This window comes from Pelmatolapia mariae, linkage group LG20, assembly GCF_036321145.2.
Source record: "Pelmatolapia mariae isolate MD_Pm_ZW linkage group LG20, Pm_UMD_F_2, whole genome shotgun sequence".
Taxonomy (NCBI): domain Eukaryota; kingdom Metazoa; phylum Chordata; class Actinopteri; order Cichliformes; family Cichlidae; genus Pelmatolapia; species Pelmatolapia mariae.
In genome coordinates this window covers 36,948,514-36,976,258 of record NC_086244.1, presented here as the reverse complement: position 1 = coordinate 36,976,258, position 27,745 = coordinate 36,948,514, and the positions used below count along the sequence as shown (strand labels likewise).

The window sequence follows — 27,745 nt, the reverse complement described above, 5'->3', positions numbered from 1 at the left end:
TGCTAACGACAATCAAAAAGCTCCTTTGCAAGTCTTATTTTCAACTAGGGAAGCGAGCGCTTCCAATCAGGCAGCGTGCGAAAGTGGCTCCCACCTCCGTCTCGCGGTTACCTGTCACATCTGCACGGCGTCGGAGCGTCTCTTCCCCCTTACAAGAGGAACTATTTCAATCTGCCTGCCCCGTTTGATCTGCCATGGCCTTTCAGCGCAGAGGCTGCATCAAAAAGATGCGGGGAACTTAAAAGCCCCATCGCTTCTCTCCATCTCTCTCTTTTGCTCCAATCGTTTCTTCTTGCATCCTTCCCAGGTCTGATTTTTTGTTTTTGTTGTTCAGCCTAAAATTGGGTGCTGTAAACACTTTGTCAGTGACTGATCGTTAAAAAAGGAAAAATACATTCTTAAATTCTTACTAAATGCTTCATATTAATGAGCACTAATCACAAAGCGTTGGCTAAACATAAACGATGAAAGCTCCTTTTTCTAATGTTCCTCTCATTCTTAGATCATTCAATCCTCTTTCTTTGAAACAGTGACTGACAGATGGCGAGTCTTCAAATATCACTGCATAGATCAGCTCCTGGGCAACCACGACCCCGTCCTTCACACAGCCACGCTGCTCTGATCTGATCGAGAGGTTTTCAGTGGAACCACTGAACTCCACCACTCTGAAGGTGTCCTGCACTTGGTTATCTGGGCTCACACGTAACAAAACAGTAAAGTTATTATTTTAAAAATAGATCTCCTTATTGGAACGACTGACAGCTACGTATAGGCAGCAAGCGGAGGGAAAATCCCATCGTCAGCTGACTGCTTTTGGTTGTAATCAAGTATGTGACCTGGTGGGAATGTTGCTCTGATAAACCATATTTGGCGCTCTAGTCTGTCACTGAGTTATCCAAGCCACATGCATAAGCTAAACTAGGGAGACAAACTGCCTTTCAAGCAGTGGAAGGAAAAAAATGTGTTGTTTGTTGCATTCAGACTGGTATTCTGCCACGCAATATCACTTTTCTTGGCAGTCTAGTCATCAGCAGCTCAACAGGAGAGAGCGCGCAGCTCTAACACCGCTGGGTCGGCAATTCGGCTCCCACCGGGGCTGCACATACAGTATTTAAACGGAGATCTCTAAAGGCGACAGGAATAAAATAAAAAACAAACCGTCGGCTAAATGTCATTTTCATTGCATCATACGGACACGTTACCATAGCCCACCCTTACTGTGAGTGTTTCTCACACCGACTGAGTTCAGACTGCTTTATCAGTCTGCTTTATTGCAGTTCTGCTCGCCCCCCTCTCCTCCTGGCCTTATTTGTTAAAAGCACTCGAGGTACGGACTGCAGGGTGCACTGTCGATTGTCTGCGGCTCTCATCTCAGCCGGGATCTGAGGGTTGAGAGTAAAGACAGGGCTCCAGCAGCCCTTCCGCCACACCACCACTACCTGACCCTCCTACACACACAGATTCCCTGCGGTGGCTGCTGCTTTCACCCATACAAAACCATCTCCGAACTACAGGCAGGCGTCTAAGATGGTTATAGTGATTCAATGTCAAGGAAGCGCCAAAAAAAGCAGAGGCATACATAATTAAGTCGCATCCACAACCCCAAAATGAGGCTGCTCATCGAAATACCCCTTAGTACTATGCGGTAATTACTTAATTACTTTGATTAATTTCAGTTAATTAACCTCAAAGGGATACTGCAATTTCAAAAATGAGTCCAAAGCTTTAGTATATTACAGTTTTAGGGTTAAAAAAAAAAGAGGTTAAAATGCCAGAAAAGTACCTGCTTACAGGCACGTGTGACACATCACCCACAAAGAAAGTGTTAATTAAATGTCGCACTAAATTTTGACAAGTTTTTTTTTTTTTAAATCCAACAGAGTATGGAGTTGTTTTTAAAAAGCCACATGAGAAATCCTAGAAGTCCACTTCGATGCGACTACAACACTGCTTACCCACAGAACGTCTATTGTAGGTAGAAACAGGATGCATAATGAGCAGGGGGAGAGAATATCATACCCTCTATGAACAATTTAATAATAAAAGACTCCAAGAATAAACTAGGTAATTAGGTTGCAAGCACCTCAAAGCACATCCAGCACCGCTGTCGCCGGAGTCTGATTGTGACTCATTTTGGTCTAAAAACCTTTGAAAAAAAAAAAAAAGCACAAGAACAACAAAAACCCCACTGCGTTTCTCCGGGTGCAACCAGGAACTAATATTTTCCCCAGTCACTTAGTCACATTGGATGTCACGCCTCGGCCCTGGAGTGGAAGTGATGCTCAGGGTTTCCTGCTTTATCGACGGGTCCCAGCACAGGCGCAACATGACACACAGACGCACACTTAAGAAAGGGGGTCTCTCTCTCTTTCTATTTCCCTTCATCTCTTTGCATCTCTCCACATAACACCCACATCATCACACACACAAACACACACTCATGCTCACAAGTTTACCCTTGAGAGAGATAAGTAGAGAGAGAGGGAGGGAGATGAGGATGGAATATGCAGAGAAGGCTCACATCTCTCTCTCTCACATACATACACACACACACACACACACACACACACAACCTAAAGAGATATATTTCCCCCCCCCCTCCTTTTTCTGTGTGCTTGGCAGGCAAACTGGTGGCTTGATGCCCGTAAGTCTCTCAAAATCAGCCTGTCTGCCTCACCTACGCATTTCAAGTCAAAAATTCATAAGGTGACACAAAACTGTCAGAGCACGTTTGACGTGCCTCCAAAAATGATGACGCTATGGGCGTGCGTGTGTGCCCGCCTGGATATATATTTTTATATGTGGGAGGGTATGGGACAAACACACAGGAACACAAAATCTGCAAATCCACTCATATCTCACAAACACACACACAGCCGTGGAAGCAAACAACACCCACGAGCTCTCGGATTCATAGGTCAAACATTTACATTTTGCGTCTAGGCGCATACACAACAACCAAACATATGAGACCTTGCATGCATGCAAGCGTGCACGCGCACTCTCCGCGTGTTTCCAAGTTGATTTCGTGTCTTGAGCGACATCACAAGTTTTCAGCAAACAATCGTCATGATAAATCACAACAGGCCACAAAATAAAAAATGTATCTTTAAAAAGTCCGGTACAATTTTCTGGTGAGCCGGCTGTGCTCAGCAGAGGTTTCGGTGACTGATCGCTCTTCTAAACGGCACCACTATTACATTGCGACAGCGTTCCTATCAGACTCCTGCCGTCCTCACTACGCACCACAGCAACATTAAAAGCTGTGACATGCTGGACATAAAACACCGCCGCGCATCTTTGCACTATAACTGCCTCATTCATGCTGCCACTTTGCATCCAAGAAAGAAAAAAAAATCCGCAGCAGCTCCTCGCCAGTGAAGTAATGCAATCCTTCACCTTCAACAACTTGAGCAATTCCACCAAAAGCCAGAAAAAGAAAAGACCTTCAGATAGTCCATGTGCAACCTCAGCGTGCGTTTGGCTGCTTCCCCTCCAAAGCGCAAAAATGAGAGAAACACAACACCCCCCCCCCCGCAGCACTGAGTGGTCCATGTGTGCTCTGGTTAGAGTGGAAGTCGGGAGAGAGGCATCGGCAAGAGGGGTACGAAGGGCGACAAGGAGAGGAAGGGTCGGAGAGGGAGAAGGAATGTCACCAACATTTCGGATGTAGGAGAATACAAAAAAAAGAGAGAGGGGGGGAAAGGGTTCCGAGACGAGTTGAGAGATGACTATCAACCACGAAAAGTTTGGCTGTACTTACTGATCAAACCGTCCTCTGCATTCGTGCTGCATGGCATTTCTTTTTCTTTCTTTTTTTTAAAAAAATGTAAATATAGATTTAGGATGTTGCAGCAGAAGATGTTTCCATTCCCGCCGGGACTGGTCACACAGCAACAGCAGCAGCAGCAGCGACGGTTCCAAAAGCTCAGCTCTGCAGTTCCGTGCGCACACGAGAGCAGCGCTCAACATGAATGAGAGGAGAGCTGCAGTCAGACTCCGGCATCCCAAAGAGGAGAGAGAGAGAGACCGAGAGAGAGGGAGAGGGAGGGAGAGAGTCAGTGACAGGAGTGCGTCACCTGGCGGCGCAAATGCGTTACAGCGTGTGTCCAGGCGCACTACTCCATGGTGTGTGTAGGTGGCAGCATTGGACCCTTGTGTTCTTAATCTCACTTTGCACTGGCTGAACAACAGTAATCAAAGGATGTACTTTTTAAAAAAAAATATATATATATATATATTTTTTGCGGTCCCCTTGTGCAAAAAAAAAATATATATTTTTTTTTTTTGAGGGACCCTCACGCACACTTTGATTGATTGCTCTGCTCATCTTGGCCTCATGCAGAGGACCACTGCTCTGTTTTCATGTCTCACTGCCCCACGTGATGTATACATGCGTGTGCACCCTTGTGTGGGAGATTTGGTATGCATTCATGAGTGCATGCGCTGTAGACGAGCGCTCATGAATGCATATCGGAAGCTCGGCGTGTTGGGCGCTCGTGCGTGTGCGCGCGTGCACACTTGTTTCTGTCTAATCGATGCCGTTCAATGCTGAAGGTCAGCTCCCCTGAAACTTGACAAATCATCTCTATCGGCAGTGTCGGCCTTGTATGTTACTTCAAAGACCCCTGGCTGCTGTGGCTGATTTAAAGCAGATCTTCACACAGCAATATAAATATTTTTTTCTCCTTTTCAAATCACAAATTGCCTGAATACTTTAATACTGAAATTAAATAGTAATACAAAACAAATAATATAAAACTAATTGGCTACCTGAAGGTGAGTCTCCACAGACACAGCTTTAATTATGCACGTCGTTGTTTGTAATATCTCAGACGATGATCATCAGGCTTTCGCAAATGATACATATGGGACACCATCATTATCCCCACCCCTCCACCACCACCGATTAAGCTCTCTCAAATGGTGACAGTTGTTGCCAGGTGACCATTTGCATGGAAAGACATGTATTTCTTTTCTAACTGACAGTCACAAATCAAAGTCTTTGGGTTGTCTTCTCATGACTTGCGCTGCAGCCCTGAGATATTTGGAGTCAGGAAGTTAATTTGCACCATAAAGGAGAAAGCATAGCCGCTCTGTGCTCCAAGCATCATTTTTGTTTTATCTGCAAGAATTTTTTGCAGCATTTCTTCACCCCGGGCCCCCCTGCTCTGACCTTTGCGGTCCCCTTGTGCATATTAAATGGGATATTCCTGCCCATATTAGTGATGACTGGGGAGTTTTACAGGACGATGGATATCGGGTTCCCTCTCTCCACTCCGAGGACAAGGATGTGGTTACACAGATGATACTCTTCTGCTCCAGTTACCGCATATGTCCATGCCTATGTGCGTACATCCTTTCTGCTAACTCTTACGGTCTTACGCAGCTTGATGTGATACTAGTGTGATACAGAGTTCATCCTAAGAATACCTGAGTCATTCACATCTTGTCAAGTTGTTAGCCACATCATTTTTTCCTGCTCATATAGATCGACTGTTTCTAAATGTAAAATCAGTTTTAAAGCCTTGAGGTGAAGGTTACATTTTTTAAATTTATTTGTCATAGTTTACTATCTCACTATGTGACAAAAACAAAACAATCAACAGCACGAACCAGAGACCACACTGTGGTTTTGGGGGTTTTTTTTGTATTTATATACTTTATACTACTGAATAAGAGTGACAGGTCATTAACATTCAAAATGATTTCATGCGTCACCTCCAACCTTCTTATGAATATGAAAAAGGTAGATTCACAGCAGGTAAAGATGCTGGTAAACAAATTATAGCCTTAGGAGTGCAGTGAGTTACCACTGCATCTTTCATATAAATATGCATTTACCTTTTAAAGAATTATGTAATCCAATGACAAATACAACCTTTACAGCGTTATAGCCTGCATTAACAAGAGTGCTGAGATGAAACCCAAGCAGAAAAGATGTAGTTGTACAGATAGTGCAGTGCAAAGGTCTTCTGCATTTTCTTTATTTTTAAGAGGTCTTGATCATTAGTTCTCAAGGCTTTCTGAAGGTCACTCAGAATTTTTTTTTTTTTGACATACATCACCATTTTCACAGGAATGTTTTTTTTTGTTAAGCCACTGACATATGAACCATTCAAGCATAAAAACTGCACTCAGCTCAAAGGATGAACCAGTCTTGTGTCAACATACAACAAAAAGCTTAGCAAAGATCACTGAGGAAACTGTGCAAGTGGAGGACAAAGTATCTGAAACTCGTGTTGTAAAGGAATAGGGAAAAAAATCCATCAAAGACCTGACACAGGACCTGAGATATGCATCTGGTTCTTTAATTGATCCATCTACTGTTTGACAAAGCCTCATGAGAAACGGTCTTAGTGGAAGGTTGGCTGATAGAAAACCATTCTCAAGGTTGGGGAAAATGGAGAAAATCTTAAATTACAAAATCAGTGAAAGTAAGAAATCAGTGGTAAGAGGTCTTCTAGAGTGATGAATGAAAATTTGAACTTTCTATTTTATGTTATTTTTTTCCCCAAATTGTCATGAGTATGTATTGAAGAGGTCAGGAGAGCCGTACAAAAGTAAATGTGTCTACAACCAAAGGTGAGTGTCAGATTTCAACCATTGTTGGGGATTTTGTCAAAATGAATGAAAATATGAATGCAAAGTTTGTTCCACCATTCAAAACCATCTGGAAAGAGTCTGACTGAAAACAGCTTCATTTTTCATCATTTCAATCATCCTAAACACACTGTCGGTGCAGGATAGAAAGACACAGATTGGAAACCTGTCAGTCATGCATTGGCCTCCCCAAAGCCCAAACCTCAACATTATTAATGTAATGGTAGCCACCATCCAAAGAAGAACTTTGAATGTCCTTTAAGAAGCCCAGAGATCCATTCCTGAAGACTACCTAAAGATATCACAAGAATGCTGTAGAAGAGAGTTCAGGCTGTGTTGAAGAAAAAAGACGTTCATGCCAAAAACTGATTTTAAAGCTCATTAAAATTGTACAAACTCAGTTTTTGCTCTAGATAATGTATTTTCACGTGGGCTTGTACAACGTTCAATAATCCTGGATCTATGTGTTATATTTTCCTAGCAAAAATATAAAGAAATGATGAGTGTTTCACGACATTTACACACTACTGTAAACATTAAAACAATGAGTTAAAAAAAGCTGAACTTTTTCGGGGAACTGCACAGTTGGAGAATAATTCTCCTTGGGTTCATTACAACACTGAACAGCTCCAATTTAAGGATTTTATCTGCTGTGTAACACTCAGCACACAAAGCTCTTCCTCAGACAAATATAGAATGACAATCTTAAACACCCACAACAAAAACACGTGCCATCACTCAAAACATGCACAATAAGCATATAATTGAATGTTTCCTAGTAATACGTCATATACAACCTATGCAAAAAGAACGCTGTGCCTTCTTTTTAATACATTTTATGAAAATCATGCAACTCCAATATTTTGCACTCCAGTAGAGCTCATGCTGGGTTGGCTGGGATGCATATACTACATACTAGAAATGTTTATTTCTCTGTTGCTTTAGAGAGTGACACAAGTAACACTACATCTTTGAAAAGTGTACATATATAAATATCTTTTAAAAACAGTTCTCTGTTATGTGACTGGGACGTATTCACTGAATATGTATTTTAAATATGACTGATGGCAATTCACAGTGTGTTTTGTTTATATCGATTGTAGGTATTTAAATGCAGCTCTCTGTCTGTCAGAAGGAAGAACCTACCCAGCTAATGGATTCCTAATGGGAGCTGTTTGGTGTATGGATCAATCTGTTCTTATACCTGCTGGTTTTGTTTGTTTGAGTTTTTTTTCTTTCATCTTGGGCTCTTGCGTGATCCAGCATTACAACGTGTGCATTTTACCCCCAATTTTGACAAATGCCTGGGTTTTGCCTTGCCATCACGATGCTTGATTTGCCTGGCAGTGTTGGGCGAAACAGCAGTTTCTCGGTTGAAAAACTGTCCAATGAGTGCCAGACTGTTAATTAGCCAATAACTGCCATGGGTGGGACTAACACAGATGTCACGCTGGGCAGCAAACCTGAGAAGGAGCAATAACAATGTGGACTCTACCAGCAAGTATTCTCATTACCAACCAATGTTGTACTTTATTTCTACTTTGTTCCGCTCCACTATAAAAAAAACAAACCCTGTTGGTATGGCTGAGCATTAGTGTACTTTAGATTTATTTAGGGTTTTGGTTCTTGGTACTTTTCCAATAATGACATTTCCTGGTGGGTTTCTTTATATAGATATTCTCTGGTCTTATATTTACATCTAGTTCTGTTCACGGTCACAGTTTGGTTTATATTCAACTCCTTGACTTCCTGTCTATCCCTGCCTCCCTTGCGTGTCTTTAATATTGTACTTATTACTTCTCCCATTGTTATCTTGATCCAAGTCTCCCCTTGTCTTTTGTCACGTTGGCCCTTGCAATTGTGTGACACCTTGTTTTGAGTTTCCCTGAAGATTTTTGGGCCGTTTGGAAGATTCTGTGGATTCCTGGTCTCCTGGCCCAGGTACTGCTTCCTAATTCCTTCTGTCTTCCTAATTCGGCATTTGGGTTCACATGCTGCCTGCCACACGTTCAGTACATGACATAACCAATCCCCAAAGGAAAAACACCAACATCAAAGGCATCTCTATGAGTCGACTCTTCTGTTTCATATCAAGAAATTAGGAGGGACTTATTTCACACAGACCCACACTTTTACTGTCAATATACAATTATATAAAATGAATGAGCCCTGCCAGGAAGCCACCTTTAGTGTCCCACTGCTCAAGTTAAAATGTTGACTAAAATATAGTTGTTGTTGTTTTGGGGGGATTTATTTATTCCTCACATTTTGGAGACGTCCTTATCATTTGTTTCCTACCATAAATTCCTTCCTCTGGTTAAGATGTGGGGATTTTGCCACATATTTCAGCATAACTTTGATTCCAGCTTAATGCTGCTGACTACATAGTAGCTCACTATTTGTTTATCTCTAATTTATTTCCAACAGACTAGAAACAGAAAGCCCAGAGATCAGACGTGCAGTGCTTCACACAGCAAATGAAAGGCCTTTCATCTGCTGCCAGCAGTTGAATCATTGCATCAACTGACAATAGAAAAATAAGCAAAACTGACATTTCTGTAAAGATGTTTTGGTTTTTACATTTTTTATTTTTTTAGGGAAAATTCTGTGGGAAGCAAGGCGGCCCCGCTTTCAGCGTGGGGTCCCGGCTCGCGTGGCTTGTCAGCAAGTAGCTGAGGATGGCGCGTTTTTGACCAGCTCCGGAATCTCTCTCCCTCCCTCGTTTGCTCGAATCTCCCTCCATCTCTACCTCCTTCCAACAGAGCCTTGATCAACAACGTCCATTTTATCCCATAAACGAAGACTGATGCCAAATCATAATTAAAATCTCCTCTGAGAGCTGCCTGAAAAAAAAAGAGAAGAAGAGGCTAATTAGGCGTTAAAATAAAAACTTTTCTCCATTTATTATTTTTTCTTGCTTTCAGACACAAATCAAATCAGCTATCTTAACTTTTGTGCTTAAGTCAAGGTCGCTGCGCGTTTGAAATGAGGCAAATTATCCTTTTTTTTCTCCTTTCATTTTTTTGTCAGTTTGTTTTGTTTCACTTACCAAGTTCTTCCTATGTTTTTTTTCTTTTTTTTTTCTTTTGATCTGTGACAAAATCAGATTCCTGCAATGTTAGACACGACTGCGAAGCAAAATGCAGCAGCAATTACGCAGAGAAAGAGGAGCGGAAAAAAGAGACGAGGAAGGGGGGCGGGGATGAAGGGAGAGAGATGGGGAGTAAGTAAGGAAAAAAAGGATGATGGCAATCAGAGAGAGAGAGAGGAAAAGAGAAAATGAGAGAGAGAGAGAGAGAGAGTGGGTGGCGGGTGACTTTTAAACGCAGCAGCCGCTCAAAGCATGACCGGGCTTCTTTGCTCTCCGTTTAATCCTCGCTTGATCTATATCACTCACACGCCACGCGCGCCCACGCTCACAACACAGGTGTAACAGCACACTGGGCTAAAAGGCCACGCTTCTTTCGAGCTTCCTCCTTTTTTTGTCTGTTTCTGGAAGCGTCTGTAATTACAGCCAGGGGAGCCAGCTAATGCTACAGCTAACTAGGAACTTTAGACCTTTGAAAGTTTCAGCATGTGCGTGTGTGTGTTTCTGTGTGTGTGTGTGTTTCTGTGCAAGCCAGTAAATGGAAGCCGGAGAACAAGCAAGGTGAAAGTGTTTTCTTCTCGTTGTGTCAAATAATTGCAGAGAAACAGAGATGGGACTGTTGCTCCTGTTCATCTGCAGCGTTTCAGCTTCTCTTTCATCCCATCATTGGTTATTCTCCACACTACCCCCCACCCCAACCCCCTCTATGGCTCTTTTACCTCTCATTCATTCATTTGCTGATGTTTTGTTGAATTCACCTAGGTGGAATATAATCACTCATTGCAGAGGAATTAGAGGCCAAAGTCACATTTTCTAAATAACACAGGATTAAATTATTCAGACTACATTGCTCGATAAAGGCTACACAATGTGGAACTGATTTTCTGTAAAGCTTTGATGAATTTTACAGTCTGCTTCTGCAAACCGTCTCACTTAACGTGACGTTCTCTAAATATTTCTGCTCATTGCCAAGTTTAGACCCGTTTTTGAGGTGCTCAAGCTCCCATAAATTTCAACATAGCACCCCTAAAAATGACCGTAACAGTCGCAGTAGTAATGCATTTTAATACTATTTTCTGACATCGTCTTCTAATATTATATTTTTTGCCAACCTTTCCACTGAAGACAGAACAGATTTTAATGTCTCGATGTCATGATGTTGCAGTGCACTCACACAGAGGCATTGTGTGCTTACACAGCGATGAATAAAACTGGCATTGCATAAAGGATGAAGAGGTTATTTCAGTACAGATTTACAGAACTTAAAAAGTGTTTGTTTATGTACTGGAGTATATTTGCTCTCTGAATCGTGTCAAAGACGTTAGCTACATCAGTTAGATCAGCGATGTCCAACTCGTTTACATCATGGGCCACATAACAAATGACACTCCCCTTTCTGTTAGCATAAAAATGTTTAGCTACACATTTAATCCCATTTAATATGAAAATAAGTGCAGTTTCAACAGTATTGTCTCTGTTTTTTTACATGAGAGAAATGCTGCTGTAGTAAATTAAAGAAATCTGTCCATTATAAATAAATAGATAGTACTGTAATACTGTAACTTGATAGTAATAAATAGTACCTGTTATTGTTTATTGATTACTTGACTACTTTGGTGTAGCATGAATGGCAGTGGGTGTCACAATCTCTGACCCAGCATTTTCAGCTTACATTTTGAGTTCTTAAGTTATCCCTTTAAATATGTTGAGTAAAAGGATTATCATTTGGTTGCCTTAAGTTTAGTCTAGTTATGTTTTACTTAGGTCTTCTGTGTTAGTCTCTCATGTTTTTTGTCTTCTTGTTCATGTTGTCAAGTTCGTGTTGTCATGTCTGCGTTCCATGCTGTTTTCTGTTTTATTGTGAAAGTCCCTGTCCTATGTGCAGTGTATCTAGTTTTGCTTCCTCTTGTCTCGTTAGGTCTTATTTGTCCCAGCTGTGTTCCCACCTGTTCCCCATCCCCTTATTATCTCTCTAGCTGTGTCCCAAAACGTAGGCTGCATCCTTCGGAGGCCACATTTGAAGGCCAATTACATCACAGCCAGGCGACGAAGGCTGTCCCAATTTGTCGACTCCTTCAAATGCGTCCTTCATTTCCCCGAATTTGAAGGATGTGTCGGGTGTGTCCTCCGTGGCCCACCATATCCCAGAATTCATAGCGCGGCCCAGCCAATTCCAGTTTCCAACAATGGCGGCCGCTACTAAGTTTTAATATTACTCTTATTAATCTTTCTGGGTCACAAAATAAACTTTTAACATATTTTCAGGTGAGAAAGTAGCTGTGTAAACTTCAAATATCTGCTTGGTTTATCAAGACATTGCATATTTGCAAAAGTGTGCCGACGTTTTCGGAGACGCCTGTTACCCACCCGCTCGATAGCCGGGGGGTTCAATGGTCACTCGAGCCAGTGAGAGCAGCAGAATCCCGGCTTCATCGTTTTCAGATCCCCGCTGTCTTCGCTACTCAGGTTAAACATGATATATAAGTCACTTGGATAACTTAAAAATGTAATTGTTTGGCTTTTTTCGGTGTTTTATTTGTTACAGAGTAAATTGGTTTGGCTGAGATCAAAGTTATTAGATTAGATTAAATAAAACTTTATTAATCCACCGGGTGGGTTCCTCCGGGATTTTCACACAGCTGAATAAACAGAAAACAGAAAACTGATTAAACAGAAGTGTGAGATGATCGACAATTTACGCCAGTGTCCTGTTATATTTTAGATAGCAAGGAGCAGACAGCCGAGTTTATTAAACTCCACCGAGACAGCGGTGACGCAAATCTGAAGGCTAGACTGTCCCATTTCACAGCATCGCACTTCCGGCCTTCTCGGTCTTCGAAGGACCCGGCCCACGTAGACCGCGAAGGCCGGGTCCTCCGAAGGATGCGGCCTAGGTTTTGGGACACAGCTTCTGTGTACTTCTGTGAACACCTCTGAGCGAGATAACTTAAGATTTTTTAGCAAATTTTAACCTTCTGAGCCTCTAGGCTGCTGATGTATAACTAGTTGATAGCCAAGGACTGATGTACTCTGTCTTAGTTTGTTAAAGTTTTCCTGTTCTGGTCTAATTGTCCTTCAGTGGTTGTTTACAGCTCCCAATCCAGGTAAGAGTGAGCTAAATCGACTTTACCTGTAAACTACAGCCTGTAGTATATCTTCATTTACAATATTGTTAGAAACTTTATTGGGTTGTAAAGTCTGTCCCACTGTTACTTTTACATTTGACAGTATAAAGACTCGGAGAGGAGGACGGACAGCAAAAAGAAGCAGGCAGCGATGGACATGTGGTCAATGTTAGCACCACAGTGTAAAGCCAAGGTAGCTTCTGTTTGACCACATTCACCGATAATGATTTCACATGACTGGGCAGTGTGTCATACTGTTATCAAACATGTGGCCACACTATTACTATTGTAATAATAACTGAAATTGCTGTTGTGCTATTTGAATACAATGTGTCTGTGTGTGAATGTCGGAACACAGAATTTTAACATCCATTTCTTACATGTTTTATGTAGCACGTTTAAACATGTCAGTGGACATGAGAGAATTTTAGCATTTAACAGGACTCATTGAACATGGCTTGAACATGATGGCTTGCACTACACGGACTGGTGTGCGCGATGACGTGTGTTGAGTCTGCACTGTAATGGATATAATACATGAATTTGAAAGCCTTGTAAAAGCAGCTCTCTTACCAGTTTCTTCTAGTCCAGGTGTATGAGGTGGCAGTGTGATTGTTATGTCTGTACTGAATAATGCTACTCTAACTGCTTGATGATTCGGTGGATGAGGTTAGGAGAAACAATCCAGATACAATCCACAGATAGTTCTTCAGCTTACTTCTGAACAACCATCACGATTGATCCTTTGCCTCAGGTTTCATACCTAAAGCATCCACTGTAAAACTGCAGTATTATTTTGAAATCTGTGTTATTCTTCTGAATTATCCTACAATGGTTGTTCTTGAAAGCATCGTTGTGATGTGTATGCAGTTGAATTGAGGTTTACAATGGTGAAAAGGGGCTGGTAAAAGTTTGATCCTAGAATCGCCCCTATTTCTCTGTTCCTGATTATCATGTGTGGATTTCTTTTTTAACGTCTTCATAATGCTGGATTGATGCCGCCACTGTCCTTTTTTCTTTCTAATCTTGTCCAGGCTATCCTGAGTCTGAGCGACTCAGCACCTTCACTGCAGACACATGTGTGTACTAATGTGTATAATGCTGTGGTAACTTATGAGCAGGATATTGCAAATCCCTGTAAAATCCAGTATAACAGAGACTCTAAATGGGATTCAAATCTGGGCTTTGACTAGACCCTTTCATAACCATTTCTTCTTTTTGAGCCATTCCTCGGTGGATTTGCTGTGCTTAGGACCATTATCCTATTAAAAAGGTCCACTTCCGGTCCCATACAAGCTTTTCTGTTGAAGAAATTGGTCATTATTTATGAATGAGCCTTCAACTGCCGCACTTCAATTGTAATTTTACGGGTATGATGGTGTGATAAATGTAGAGCAATACTTACTTTTTCAATGTGACTTTGGTTTTTGTTTAAATTATGACAATGAAGATGACGTGTCATTATCTTTACTAAGAGCCACTTTCACCTAGGGTCACTTTTTTGCTTGTTCAGATACATAAAATCACAATAATTAGCACAAGCTTAATTCGAAAAAGTTTTCAGTATGAGCGACATACTGTAAAAATACTGGAAATAGATTTGCTCTCTTGTCCTTACCACAGAGGGTAGCTCCGCATGTTTGATTTGGCAGTTGGAGTTTTACACCGGATGCCCTTCCTGATGTAACCCCAAAGGGGATATTTGCCTCAGACCATAACTTTGAATAAAGATAGATGTTTATATACGGGCTCTGCTGCAGCCAGTCAAGTCTAAACCTTTACTCTCTCTGTTGCAGTTGGTTCGAAACACTTTCTGAGGGACACCAGAAGAACATACTCTCAGTATTTTTCCAAGTAAGTAACATCACAAACTATCTTGTGAAGTCTCCAAGTGTCATGCTAACTGGTTCTGGAAGCTAATATTTTGAAACCCACAACACTGTGTGCCGTCTCTTAATTGCTCCCCGTGGTGAAGGAGAGACTGGGATATGGCTTGTCAGATTGTGTAGCCTTTTTTTGGCAGTTGTGATGTGTCGTGTAGCATTATCATCTGCTTTAGGTTCACAAAGTTGTCCACACTTTGCTGGTAATGCACAACCTTGATTTTTTAGCCCTTCTTAAAAAAAAATTTTTTTTTAGCCCTCTGTATAAAACCCGGGCCTTTTCCAAACACTCATCTATTGTAAGCTGTTTTAAACATGGAGGTCAGCTCTGAATTTTTCTCAACATTACTTGAAAAGCTACTGTCATGACTGAATTGGATCAAGAGAGTGTGTATAAAAGATTCAGTTCATTTTTATTTATATAGCACTAAATCACAAAGACAGTCTCCTCAAGGTGCTTTATATTCTAAGGTAAAGACACTACAGTAATACAGAGAAAACCCTAGCAATCAAACAACCTGCTATGAGCAAGCACTTGGCAACAGTGGAAAGGAAAAACTCAGTTTTAACAGGAAGAAACCTCTGGAAGAAACAGGCTCTTGGAAGGGCGGTATTCTGCTGTGATGAAAAGGAAAACAAGGCGAAAAAACAAAACAGTGAGGAAGAGAGCCAGAGATGAATAATAAGTAATGATTAAATCCAGAGTGGTGTGTAAGCACAAAAGGCGAGTGAACAAGAAACATTCAGTGCATCATGGTAAGACCCCAGAAGCCTAGACCTATTGCAGCATAGTTAAGGGAGGATTCAGGGTCACCTGATCCAGCCCAAGCTATATGGGCATTGTCACTGTGATGTCCTCCATTGGTTTCCAAAGTCCCACTGTGAAACTTCAAGCTAGGTGTTTCGTTTGCTGTTGCTGTCATTTTGACCATTTTAGCATTTTGTAACCAGACATCATGAGTGTGAGCAGATCTGACTGAAACCAAGGGATATCGTACACTCATTGACAAGCAACTTGTCAGTCGCATATGTTATGAGCCATTGAACATAACCTCCTTTCTGACTCTAATGCTGAAACCATACAAAATTAACTTCATGCTGTACTCAGACTTGAAACTACCATAAACTCCATAAACTCATGAAGACAGTGGTCACTGAGGTCAGAATAAGGAGGCTGAGAGCAATTTTCCCATAGATGTCTACACAACTTTGTGTGCTTTTGAAGCCACAGGAGTCGCCTCCTGCTAGTCACTAAGAAAAATACAGGTTAAAGGCATTTCTGCACTGGCTTTACTTTTCACACCTGGAAGCTAAGACCATCTTTTATATAAAGCCTATGGCTGCATCCAACATTAAACCTTTTGAGCTGTCAGTACTCTTAACCTTATGCTATCAGAATATGATATTTTTGGCTTTTGAAAGCTGTTCTTTTTGTTTGCAGCATATATGTTGGCTTAATAGTAACATCTACACGCAGAGAAATGTGCACGCATGATGAGACGACGTGGAGCCCTTCAGCTGCTGCACGCGACGGTTTCATTTCTTAGCCAGGCTTGATTCTTGCAGCTAAAGCAAATGGTATGCGTTTGTACTCCAGTCCCTCATTTGGGATTCAACAACAGAAGCAGATACGGACCATCGCACAGCCACTGGTGCTTACAGCTAGCTCGCACACGCTCTCACACATACAGAAAACTTGTGTTCCACTGTATGCGGAGCTGAGTTATCAGACGCTTTGTGACTATGTCATCGCTGCCTTTAGACACATTTCAAAGCAGGCTTTAGCGTGCGTTATCAGACTAATCATACTGTCTCGCTAATGTGTTCATTCTGCTTAAGCTCCCTTGTTCCTCTGGGCGGTATATATTTTACATTGATGAGAATTCTATTTGATGGGTTTTTTTATACTGTCCATCACATACCTGAATAAATCCATTAAAGCTATAACACGCTAATACATGTGGCGGGTTGTTGTTTTTTCTTGCTTTCAATAAGAGAGAGAGGGGAAAAAAATCAGGGCTGACTTATTGCTTTCAAATTACAAATATTATTATTTTTTGCTTCACTGGAGGCAAATAACACCAGAAAATATCCGAGATAATCTATGACTTTTTCCCCCCCTTTGTCTAATTTTTATAATTGCATGCAGTGGTGCATGTAAACACAAACTTCATCAGATGGATTGATTTAGTGTTTGGATAAACAGCTCATTTGGGAAGTTCAACTGGAAAAATGATTCAGTAAAGTAACTGTAGCTGCATGTGCTGATAGATGTGGGTTGTCTTGTATGTAAAGTAAACACAGATAGAGCTGTGTTTTTCTTCTGTGCATCAGTTAAAAAAAAAGACACTTTCGAATGTTGGGGAGCTTTTTTTTTTTTTTTTTTTACAGCTCTGTGGCTTTTAAAAGTGGAACAGTTGCCATGATACAAATATTATAATAGAACTGTGCTGATAAGGATAGGAAGGATTCTGGAGCAAAATAAATGTGTGTAAAAGACGCAGCAGGGAAGCGGCACAATGAAAGTGTGAAGGGGGGGACGCTGTTGATCATAATTGCTGGTGGTGAAATTGCTGGTCTGTATTTCCCCCTTAAATTTCCCCATGTGCCGCGGTCCGCAGGGGCTCCAACATGTGCAATTATTTCTACTGGAACGGTTCGGCTTGAACTTCGATATCACCTCCTCCGCCCCCCTGTCCTAACGTTCCTCTGCCGCCCCCTCCTTCTTCCTTCCCCATTCTGACCAATTTGGGGTGGCAAGGCGATGGTTATCTAAATGCAAAGCGATGCTGTAATAGCACTCACCGAGGAGGCATAAACGACTAGAGAGACCCGGAGATGGAGGGAAGGGAGGGGGCAAAGAGGGGGTATCAGCACGAGAAAGAGGAAGATGCCGATGTCGTGTGAAAAGCAGATTCTCAGAGAGGCAGAGGAAATCAAGTAAGAGGGGAAAACCAGCAAAGAGAATGAAAATAAATTATGAATGGGGGTGGGGGGAGGGGCAAAGAGGAGGCTTGTAAAAAGAGGGAAAAGACGTGTGAGAACACAGAAGAGATGGGGAAAATGATGGAAAACAGATAGGAAAGAGGGATGAAGTGTAAAGAGGAAGGAGATGAGGAAAAATGATGCTGCTGAAGAAAATAAAGTGATTCTACTCAGCAGAAAAACAAAACAAAAAAACCCACTGCTTGTTCAAATGCCAAAAACAATTTGCATTTACCTTACAAGGACCTCTTTTGATGATATGAATAATTACTGCTGACTCTGACAAGCAAAGTGGTGTCGTTATAGGGCTGCAACAGCCCGGAGACAGTAGAATGGAAGAGATCCTTCTTTTCTTCCCAGCTTACAGCCAGCAGTCAGTATTATAAATTTAAAGCTGTCATAATCAATATTCATCACCCCATCAACAGATTAAATGACTGTGCATGTTAAGGAGTTTATTTTTAGTGATGATAACACAGTCAAAGGCAGTTTGGTGTCTGTTAGCTCATTGTTTTTGTTTCTATGCTCGACCTGCCCGGCAATGAACAACAAAAAGATATGCAACTGGCAAATTATGAAAGATGAGCTGAAAGTAGAAGCGCCTGGTGTTTTTTTGTTCTAACCCTCTTGTCCAAATATGGTGAAAACAGCAGTCAAAACTTTAAGATTCAAAATCCAGAGTCCAGAACCATTAACCTCCTAAGACCCGAACTCTTCCACGGCATTTTTAATTTCTCTTTGATATTTGGGCTGATTGGGGCCCGATGAATGTAACAACAAAGAATTACCAGATTTTTTTTTTACCTTATTTTTGGTTTTAAGAAAAATAAGAGCCACATATGAGGATATTCGTTTAAAATTTTGATAGAACAGTAGCAGTATAATGTCCTCGTAAGTGGATATCAGGCCCTTGTAGAGCACCCAACACGTCCCTATATTATGAGATCGGAGGAATTAGGAAACATGAGAACCGTTTGGAATGAATCTACACATGTACGTTCCTTTTTACTTAAATTGCTTTGGAAAACACTATCTAACATCATTAAAGTGCTGGTTAAGGTTAGGAATAAGGTGGTTAGGGCTGGAATATATGTATGGAACGTGTATTACAGCGGGTGCGTCATTGTACTGGATTTCATCCCAGGGTGTAGTATAAGAACGTGGAAGGTCACCTTTCGCGTTCCTCAGGAACACCTCGGGACTTGACAAATCGTCAGTATATTACGCCTCGGGAGTGAAAACGTGGGGCTCCTATTGCTGTATCTGACAAACAATGCGGTTTTTATATAGTTAATTTTACAAATGGCCCATCCAGAAAGCCTGCACTACAGTTTGAGTTTGTGAAATCCTAGTATTTTATCTGTTACCTAGCACTGATCTGTGTGATCTGTGCAATATTTTGGTCTCAGTGGAATTACCATCCCCACCCTACATGACCATAGCCCCTCCACCCTTATTTATTTATTTATTATATTATATAACTGCCCTTGTATACAGCCCCACAATGTTTCTGTTTCAATGTTTCTTACGCATACACCATGTATAAGAAACTGCACAATGACAATAAAAAGCCCTAAGTATCTAATGCACCCACATTAGCACATTAGCATGACCTGATAAGTTAGGTAATGCTACATAACATTTGGGGGAAAAAAACAAGTTTCAAACCAGAACAAAGTGTTTCCTGTACAGTTGTGATCACTCACTCCAGCTCTACTATGTCAGGAGTCACAACCAAATAACTCTACATCTTTCGCATGTGTAACAGAGATAACAATAAAATATTGAAGTGCTTTGAATTAATGCCAGTGAAAGAGAATTTAACTGAAATGAGAGATCTGGAGAGGCAGAGGGTGGAATGACCAAAGGTGTGAAGAAAAAAACGGCCAACCAACCGAACTGTTAGAGACACCATTTTCTTGTGCATGCCACACCAGAGAAACTATTCAAATTAATAAAATGTGTGTGAATATGTGTTATTGTGTAACAACCGTATCCTTTGTCCGTTAACTATGGGAAAACTATGATGGGAAAAGGAACACACTCACTGATCTTTCTCCTTCAGTACACTGAAGGCGTCACCTCTTGACTTGTCTTCAGCCCAGTTTGTCTGTCTGTCTCCTGACCAAAGTGGCAGCATTTAGCTCATTGATTTCCTCCAGTCAGTCCCTGCGATTAATCCGAGACAGGCACCTCGCCCTGCATTCTTAAAAGTCTTCCACTGCAGAGGCTGGCAAACAGTCAGGCTGTTCTCACTGACACATTTTCTACAATCAGGCGTACTCTCTGTGCTTTTTTTCCTGCATTTGTTGACGACAGGGATGCTTCAACAGTTAGGTTATCAAATGGGGAAATTATGGCTATTAGTCTAGATTAGCGGTGTCATGGACCAGCTCAGAGTCCAGACAAATAAGGGAGACCAGACAGAGGATCGTGAATCGAAATGAGCAAAATTTATTTAACTGGATAAACAGCTTTGAAATATGCTGTCAGTCGTATCAGCAGTGTGTGCGTAATGGGGGCATGGATGTGAGTGAGCGCAAATGTGTGCAAGTAACAAAGTTTATCGAAGGCAAAACAAACAAAACTCCTGCTTGCTGAGAGGAGGAAGAGAGAGTCAGGGAAGCGATCTTCAGCTGTGATCTGTGCTTTTCAGTGGCTTAAAGCACAGCCGACTCATAAGACGCACAGATGAAGATTGCGGAAACCCAAAAACAAAGGGATGTATATGTGCTTCCATGTTTTTCTCAAGGTTTTACACTCCAAACTGCACGACTATCAAAAATGTTCTGCGAGACAACAAAACACGCCCAAGGCTGAAATCACATCTATTATTGCTGTCAAATTATCGATCCTGCTCCCATTGCAAACTACTTTGTAATATTCTGTTCTTTTGTGTCCTGTTCATGAAAAATCTTCCGTGTTACGTCAATGAATTTGTAGGTTGTAAAAGTCCAGAACAAACTTTAAAAACCCGTCAAGTGTTGGTGCCTGTCTGTGCACACAGAACTACACCAGATTACTTTCTTTCACATCTCTTTCAAACCATTTTCACATGATAAACACACTCTGAGGTCCCAGAGTGTAGTTTTTTTTCCTGAATATAAAGGGCCAAGGTTGCCACAGAAAGAACGAAGACCTTAAGTTTTTGTACGGCTTTTCTATGTGCTGCTGTACTGCTTTCAGAGCCTTTTCACTCTCCACCATAGAGATTCACAATAATCCAGCTTCACTTATAATGACAGCCCTTTCTCAATAGAGGAGTCATTTTATTGAGATGGCATTCGCAATCTGTGTGTGTGTACGTATTTGTGTGCCTACACAGAACAAGTGCTCTTAGCGAGAGGGAGAATGTCAGGGTAAAACTGACAAAAAGATTTGTTTTCTAAAAGAAAATAATATGTCTAATAAATTGCTACACATTAAAAGCTGCCACTCAAGGCCAGGTTGCACACTCACCTATCATCATCAACAGAATTTTAATGTCCCTGCAGCGTTTTTGGAGCCATGTTGCTCCAGAATTTGTATTGCAACAACTGAGCCTGGCACTTGCGTTTAGAGGTTAGATTCTAGGAGAAACTATTTGGGACTCCAGCTGAACATGCTGTGCAGGAAATGTTTGTGATATGATGTTCAGAATCAACTCCAAAAGGCATATATCCACTGAGACCCACATTGCTGACTTCATATTAGAGTTGAATCAACTTTTTCTTGGGTTTCCTGGGATTTCTCAAAAGCCTAAGGCGAAGTAAACAAGCAGTTTAGCACTGATGTTCTTTAACCCACAAAAATAAATGAAAGCTAGTTTCTAAGCAAAAGAAAGATACGGATAAAGGGAAATGATGCAAATTGCTGAAAATGGAAGGGTTAGGCAACTCGTAACTGACAAAAAGGAAAACAACAGATGAAATTGTTAAATCCAGCATGTAAAAGCTGTTTATAAGAAGTTTTTAAAAGTATTCTGATATACAGCCTGTCCAGCCACTCAACCAAGAAATATGTAGATACAATTCAAAGTACTCACCAAGTTCCCACATCCCTGGAAAAGCAGTAATCAACACGTTCTCACTCCTAAAGCGTAACATTTTACGCTAGGTGACAAATCATCGATATCTTATGATATCTTACGCTTCCGGGCACACAACACATCCTAGATTACGAAATTGGAAAAATGAGGAAACATGAGAGCCGTTTGGAATTAATCTACACATGTACGTTTGTTTTAAGGCTATAGTTGGGCTGGAATAAATGGCTGGAATGTGTATTACAGTGGGAGCATCATTCTACTGGATTTCATCCATAACCCGGCGTGTAGCATAAGAACATGGAAGGTCACCTTTCGCGTTCCTCAGGAACGCCTTGGGACTTGACAAATTGGCAGTATATTACGCCTCGGGAGTGAGAACAGGTTGTAACCCTCAGGGATCAGCAGGAGGGCCAGCACCCACCCTCCATGACCAAACCTGACGGCCCAGCCATGGTCCTGTGAAAAACTAAGTGCAGTATACTCCATAATTCATTAGCTTGTAGAACCACCTTTAGCAGCAATAACGTGAAGCAATCATTTTCTTTATGAATCTATCAGTCTGCGGCATCATGGTGCAGAAGTTTTGGGACACTTTTTTACAACGTTGCTTCAGCATTTGTTGATGCACAGCTCTCTTTATGTCCCACCACAGCATTTCAGTCTGGTTGATGTCTGGACTTTGTGACTGGGCCATTGTAACACCTTGACTCTTTTCTTCTTCAGTCATTCTGTTGTATCTTGGCTGCTGTGCTTTGGATCATTGTTCTGTTGAATGAACCGCTTTCAGTCAAGCTTTTAGCTGTCTGACAGATGACCTCACATTTGACTCTAGGAAGCAAATGTCACTGGAGGCCCAGGGCCTGCAGTCAAATCATTACCCCTCCACTACCATGCTCGGCAGTTTTTTGTGATATGTTGTTTCAGTTCTGCCAGATGTGGCATTCCAGCCAATCCTGGATGGTTCAAGGCCGACCTGTGCAAAGCATGCTTACAGCTATAGTCAGTTCAGTGCTTGGTTTTGCCAATATTCATGCTGTCTGATTTTATCTTTCTGGGTTTACTGTGTTTGGACAGATTTGAATGGAGCTGCAAAGTCAGCCTGATTCAGATTTTAAGGAACATATAGTAATAACAAAATGAAAGGAGAAAATACAGAGCAGACTACAAACACTTTAGGCTGGATAAATAGCATTATATAGAGTGAGATGTGTATAATGTTAGTACATGTGAAGGAAAAGACAGGAGAAGAAATCTAACCTGATTTTTGTGCCGATTCAGAGCATGGCAAGTTATTTATGTAAGAACCAGAAAACAATGCTGATATCTTATTGTTGTGTAAAACTATAGAGCAGCTCTCCAAAACTGGGAATGTCAGATTAAAACCAGATGGAAAAGCAGCTCTAACTTTGTTTCAAACCACTCTAACTGTGGGGTGAGCTGACCCTTGCAGTTCAATTTCCAGTCTTGCATGAGAGATGCTTTAGAGATAATTGGACCTTTTAACAAGAACTTTAAGAACTCATCCACACTGTAAATGTATACTGATCAGTCATAACATTATGTCCACTGAGAGGTGACATGATCTCTTTATCATGGCACCTCTTAGTGAGTGCAACATACAAGTGAACCTCAAAGTTGATGTGTTAGAAGCAGGAAAAATGGGCAAGTGTAAGGAAGTGAGCAAGTTTGACATGGGCCAAATCGTGATGGCTAGATGATCGGGTCAGAGCATCTCCTAAACTGCAGCTCTTGTGGGCTGTTCCCGGTCTGCAGCGGTCAGTATCTATTAAAAGTGGTCCAAGGAAGGAACAATGGTGAGCCAGTGAGAGGGTCATAGGAGGCTCACTGATGCATGTAGGGAGCGAAGGTTGGGCCGTGTGGTCGGAGCCAACAAACAAGCTACTGAGGCCAAAAAAGGTTAATGCTGGTTCTGAAAGAAGGATTTCAGAAGCAAGTGCATTGTAGTTGTTTGCTTTTATTGGCAGCAAAACGGGACCGACACAGTATTAGACAGGTGGTCATAATGTTGTGCCTGATTGGTGTGGTACTGGGCCACCTAGCGTAGAGGAACAACATGTGGGGGAGAAAGTCATTACACTGGGATTCAACAGCACCACATGTCTGGTAAATCTACTTCCTATGTCCTACAAATGCATTATTCTATGATTGCACAACACAGGATGTATAACATACTCACTGACTGCAGTTGGGACCCAGAATACAAATCCTACTCTCTGGTGTCAGTATCCTGTGTTTTGTACACCCAACCAATCCTCCACTCAGCCTCCTGTGACTTTTGGTAGTATAATAATTTCACACCTCCTAGGTTGGATAAAAATATTGCCAGTGAATGTAATCCAGGCAGAAACTACATTTCCTCCAGAAATTCGTAGGAGGAAATTACAGTAGTAATGCGTAATCTATTAGTATAATGTTATATTTTGTTAAGATGGGGGAAAAGAGCGCAGAATCATCCAGGAACGTGAAGAATATGACCTTTACTTTGTGACCTGAAGCTGATTTCATCTGAATAAGTACTTCTGCTAACACTACCTGCCTATTTAAAGCTTGATGAAGGAAGAAAGTTAATGAACCTGGGAACTCTCTCCCTCCCTCGATCTCTCTCTCTCTGGCTCTCGCTGCTGTTCTTTCCTCTCTCTTCTTTTTTCTGGACATGGAATGAATGAAAGTGAGTCATGAGATTTTAGCCATTAAAAAAAAATCTCTCCGGGAATTAAAAGAAAAATCCCCTCCTGGGCGGCCCTCTGAATTGTTACACAAATTAATCCCCCTTTCCCAATTCCATCATTCGCCCCCAGCTCCCCTTTCGGAGTTATCCCTTTTCAATTATTTCTCCCTCCTTTTCTAATTTCTAGTCACCATTGGAAATATCAGTGGTGATGAGAGAGGAGACGAGACGAGTGAGTGCTTTATTAATTGCTCTGATGTGGATTAGATGTGAGCATCGTGGCCACCCCTCCACCCCCTATCCTCCAATCACATTTCAATTAATAACAGTCAGCCAGGCATTGCCTCGAGATGTGCTAGCAAGATGATTGGCCTGTCAGTCAGAGCTGCTAGGCAGCATTTGCAATTTGTCACCGGTTTCCTCCTTCTTTCCCTCCTTCCACTATCGCTCACTCTTGTTTCTATCTCATAATCTTTTTTCCACTTGGCCCTTCTCTCATCTGCCTCTTCACCCAGGTATTTTTTTTCTGCTTTCAAAATCATGCGACATGTCATCCATTTATTCATTTTTCTTATGATAGCTTGGTCAGCATCGAAAAAGACTGTCTATGAGTGTGTGTGTGTGTGTGTGTGTGTGTGTGTGTGTGTGTGTGTGTGTGTGTGTGTGTGTGTGTGTGTGTCTGCTAAGAGGTTTTCTCTTCCTCCTGAGATGGCATGCAACTTAAAAAACTGTCATCTTGCACCACATTTTATATGCAGTGGGAGACAACACAGCCATTTTCTATTAAGGCCTGCATGCTCTCATGATAGCCTGATATCCAGGGCTAACTTGCAGTGATATACAGTATAAAAACACACTTCAATCATTTCTCTTTTTGTGCCTCTATTGTGGCTCTCTTTTATCTTCTATTGCACTGTGTGAGAATTGATGGCCTGATTGTTTTGTTTTGTTGTTTTGGGGGTTTCTGTTCTTGTATTTTTGACATGTGTTCATTTTTAACCATCCCAGGTAAAAGGCTTTATCCTACAGGTGGCATTAACAAGGAGAGGCAAGCTCTCCGTGAAATAAAGACTGACAACTAACTTGGCACATGTAAAGACGGTGTCTACAAATCCCATTTATACAATGTAGGAAATCCCCATCGACTCTTGTTGTTGGCTTGTAGGCAGCAAATGCAGCAGAGCTATGTAATCAGAAGTTTAAAGGTGAACTCAATAAGGGTGAAAAACAAAAAAAAACCTGCAGTTCCTCTAATGACCAGTTGAGGCTGGGAAATCAATCCCAATAGCCTCCCATGTTAAAATGTCTAACTAAACAGCACCAAAAGACAAGTTTACAGTGTGATAAAAATACAGTTTTAGTCTCTGTGGATGGTTTGCCCTTTCATAAAAATGGTACCATGGCTGAATTTATTTTATAGCTATACTTACATCATTTACATACTGGCATGTCCTAAAGTTGTGAACCTTGCTATTTCCAGTTACTGAAATGGACTAGCAGCTGTGTTTGTACTTTTGGGGGCATGTACTAAATTTAATTAAATTACAAATGAGATGGCTTGTTTTGTGGTAAAGACCATGCAGGAAGTTTGTGCTCCAGCTTTGGCGAGAGAAATTTCACAGCTTACGATTTGACTTGCTAACCAAGCTTGCTAGCATTAGCTGATTGCTGTTACTATTTGTTACCACTTCTGGTTGCAAAAGACATACTTCTCCATCAATATTCTTAAAGTAAACATCAAATCTGTGGTGCTCTTTCTCAGCATGAAACCATACCGTTGTGACCTGATCATCACCTCTCTTCTTAACCTAGCTTCAGCAGCTCTTTCTCATAGCTTCATGGTATGGCTCATCAGTTTTATCCCTTTGTAGTTACAACAGAGGGATAAAACTTCATCTTGAAAAACAGTTATAGTGCACTTCATCTCGATTCCTCTCCAACATTGTGTTAAACAATCAGTTTATAAGTCCACAACTCTCTTTCCTGGTCATCTCCATACATCCACAGGTATGTTATATCCTCTTCAATTCCTGATTCATCGACTTACCTCCATCCATACCTCTCCTACCCCTCTCTCATTTTCTTCATTTGTCAGCCTCTCAGCGCACTCCTTCCACCATCTCAACACACTTCCCTTGTTAGTATGTTTCCATAAGGCACATCCACACTCCCAATAAAGGCACTTGTTCACCATGTAATTAAACAAGCCACACTATAAAACATGGATCTAATCAACTAAAGTTTATTGTGTATAATAACCACCCAATCCATTATTTTTTTACATGACATGTCCTCCACTCATCTAAAGGGCACAAGTATATCAGAGATCTTACTACTGGTTCAATTGTTATTACACTTAATTTCTCTCTAAAGTGAAATAAAAACATTAAGTTTTCATCAAAAACCCAGAAGCCCCCCCCCCCCCAAAAGAAAAAAGGATAACAATGCATTAGCTGTTACTAATAAGTAATCACATTAGCGTAAAGCATAAAGGATGTGGCTTAAGGATGGATCACAATTGTGCAACATTACTCTGCTCAACAGAGTAACTGACATGTATTTATATGGAAATGTTGCTGATCATATCTCAAAGCAGACAGGCAGTGCTGAAAGGTGCTTTTAGCCTAACACGACACACGTCTGTGTTAGCCTCTGTCATTTTTTATCCTGCCTTCTTAATTCATTCATTGCTTTCTCCCTGCATTTGTTTCTCCTTCCTTTTTTCCTACACAGCAAGCTTCAACAGCAATTCCCCTGGTCTTCCATCTATGATGGATAATGCAGAACAACTGGAGAAAAAATCCAAAAGAGCTTTCAGCAATCTTTCCTGGTGTGTGTGTATGTGCGCGTATACAAATGTGCAATTTTGACAGAGGGTAAATTATTTTTCTGCCAATATTTGGAATTGTGCTACTTGTTATTGAGTCTCTGCAGATGGTTGGCAAAGTCTCCAAAGCATTTTATTAAATACTATGTCTTCACTCGTGGTGCTTTGTTTTGTTTGTGTGCGTTTGATGTGAGAGCAGCTCCTGCAGGAATAAAAGCACACTAAGCCTCTGTTTCTTGACCAGTGTGTCAGAGGCCAAGCAGCACCACGGAGCAGTAAGCTTAGGTCAGATGTGTTAAGGAAATCAAATCTCAGTCAGTTACAAGAGGCTGAGGTCGAAATCATGTTTATTTAGACTCCCCTTTCAGCTATTTTTAATGGTTTTTCAGCTCTGATAGAGAAATGCTTGAACCCTTTCAGTTATTTTGAGAGGGCAAAGAGTTATTCAGCGCTGACATTCTAATCATCATCAACCTTTCTAAAAATTACACAACCTGACCTTACTGAGCTCCTTGCTT

The 27,745-nt window shown here is 41.3% G+C and overlaps 1 protein-coding gene across 3 annotated transcripts in view; it reads right to left on the bottom strand.

Annotated features, from left to right (window-relative positions):
* The window catches only part of LOC134617951 (plexin-A1-like), a 307,268-nt gene extending 303,327 nt beyond the window's left edge, over positions 1-3,941 (bottom strand). For 2 of the 3 annotated variants that reach the window (XM_063463038.1, XM_063463040.1), the window contains exon 1: positions 3,764-3,941. The gene's annotated coding sequence lies outside the window, so the exon portion shown is untranslated. Of the gene's footprint in view, positions 1-3,399; positions 3,454-3,763 lie in introns of those variants that run through there. The other variant, XM_063463039.1, reaches the window with a different exon arrangement.
* Between the last annotated feature and the right edge of the window lie 23,804 nt (positions 3,942-27,745).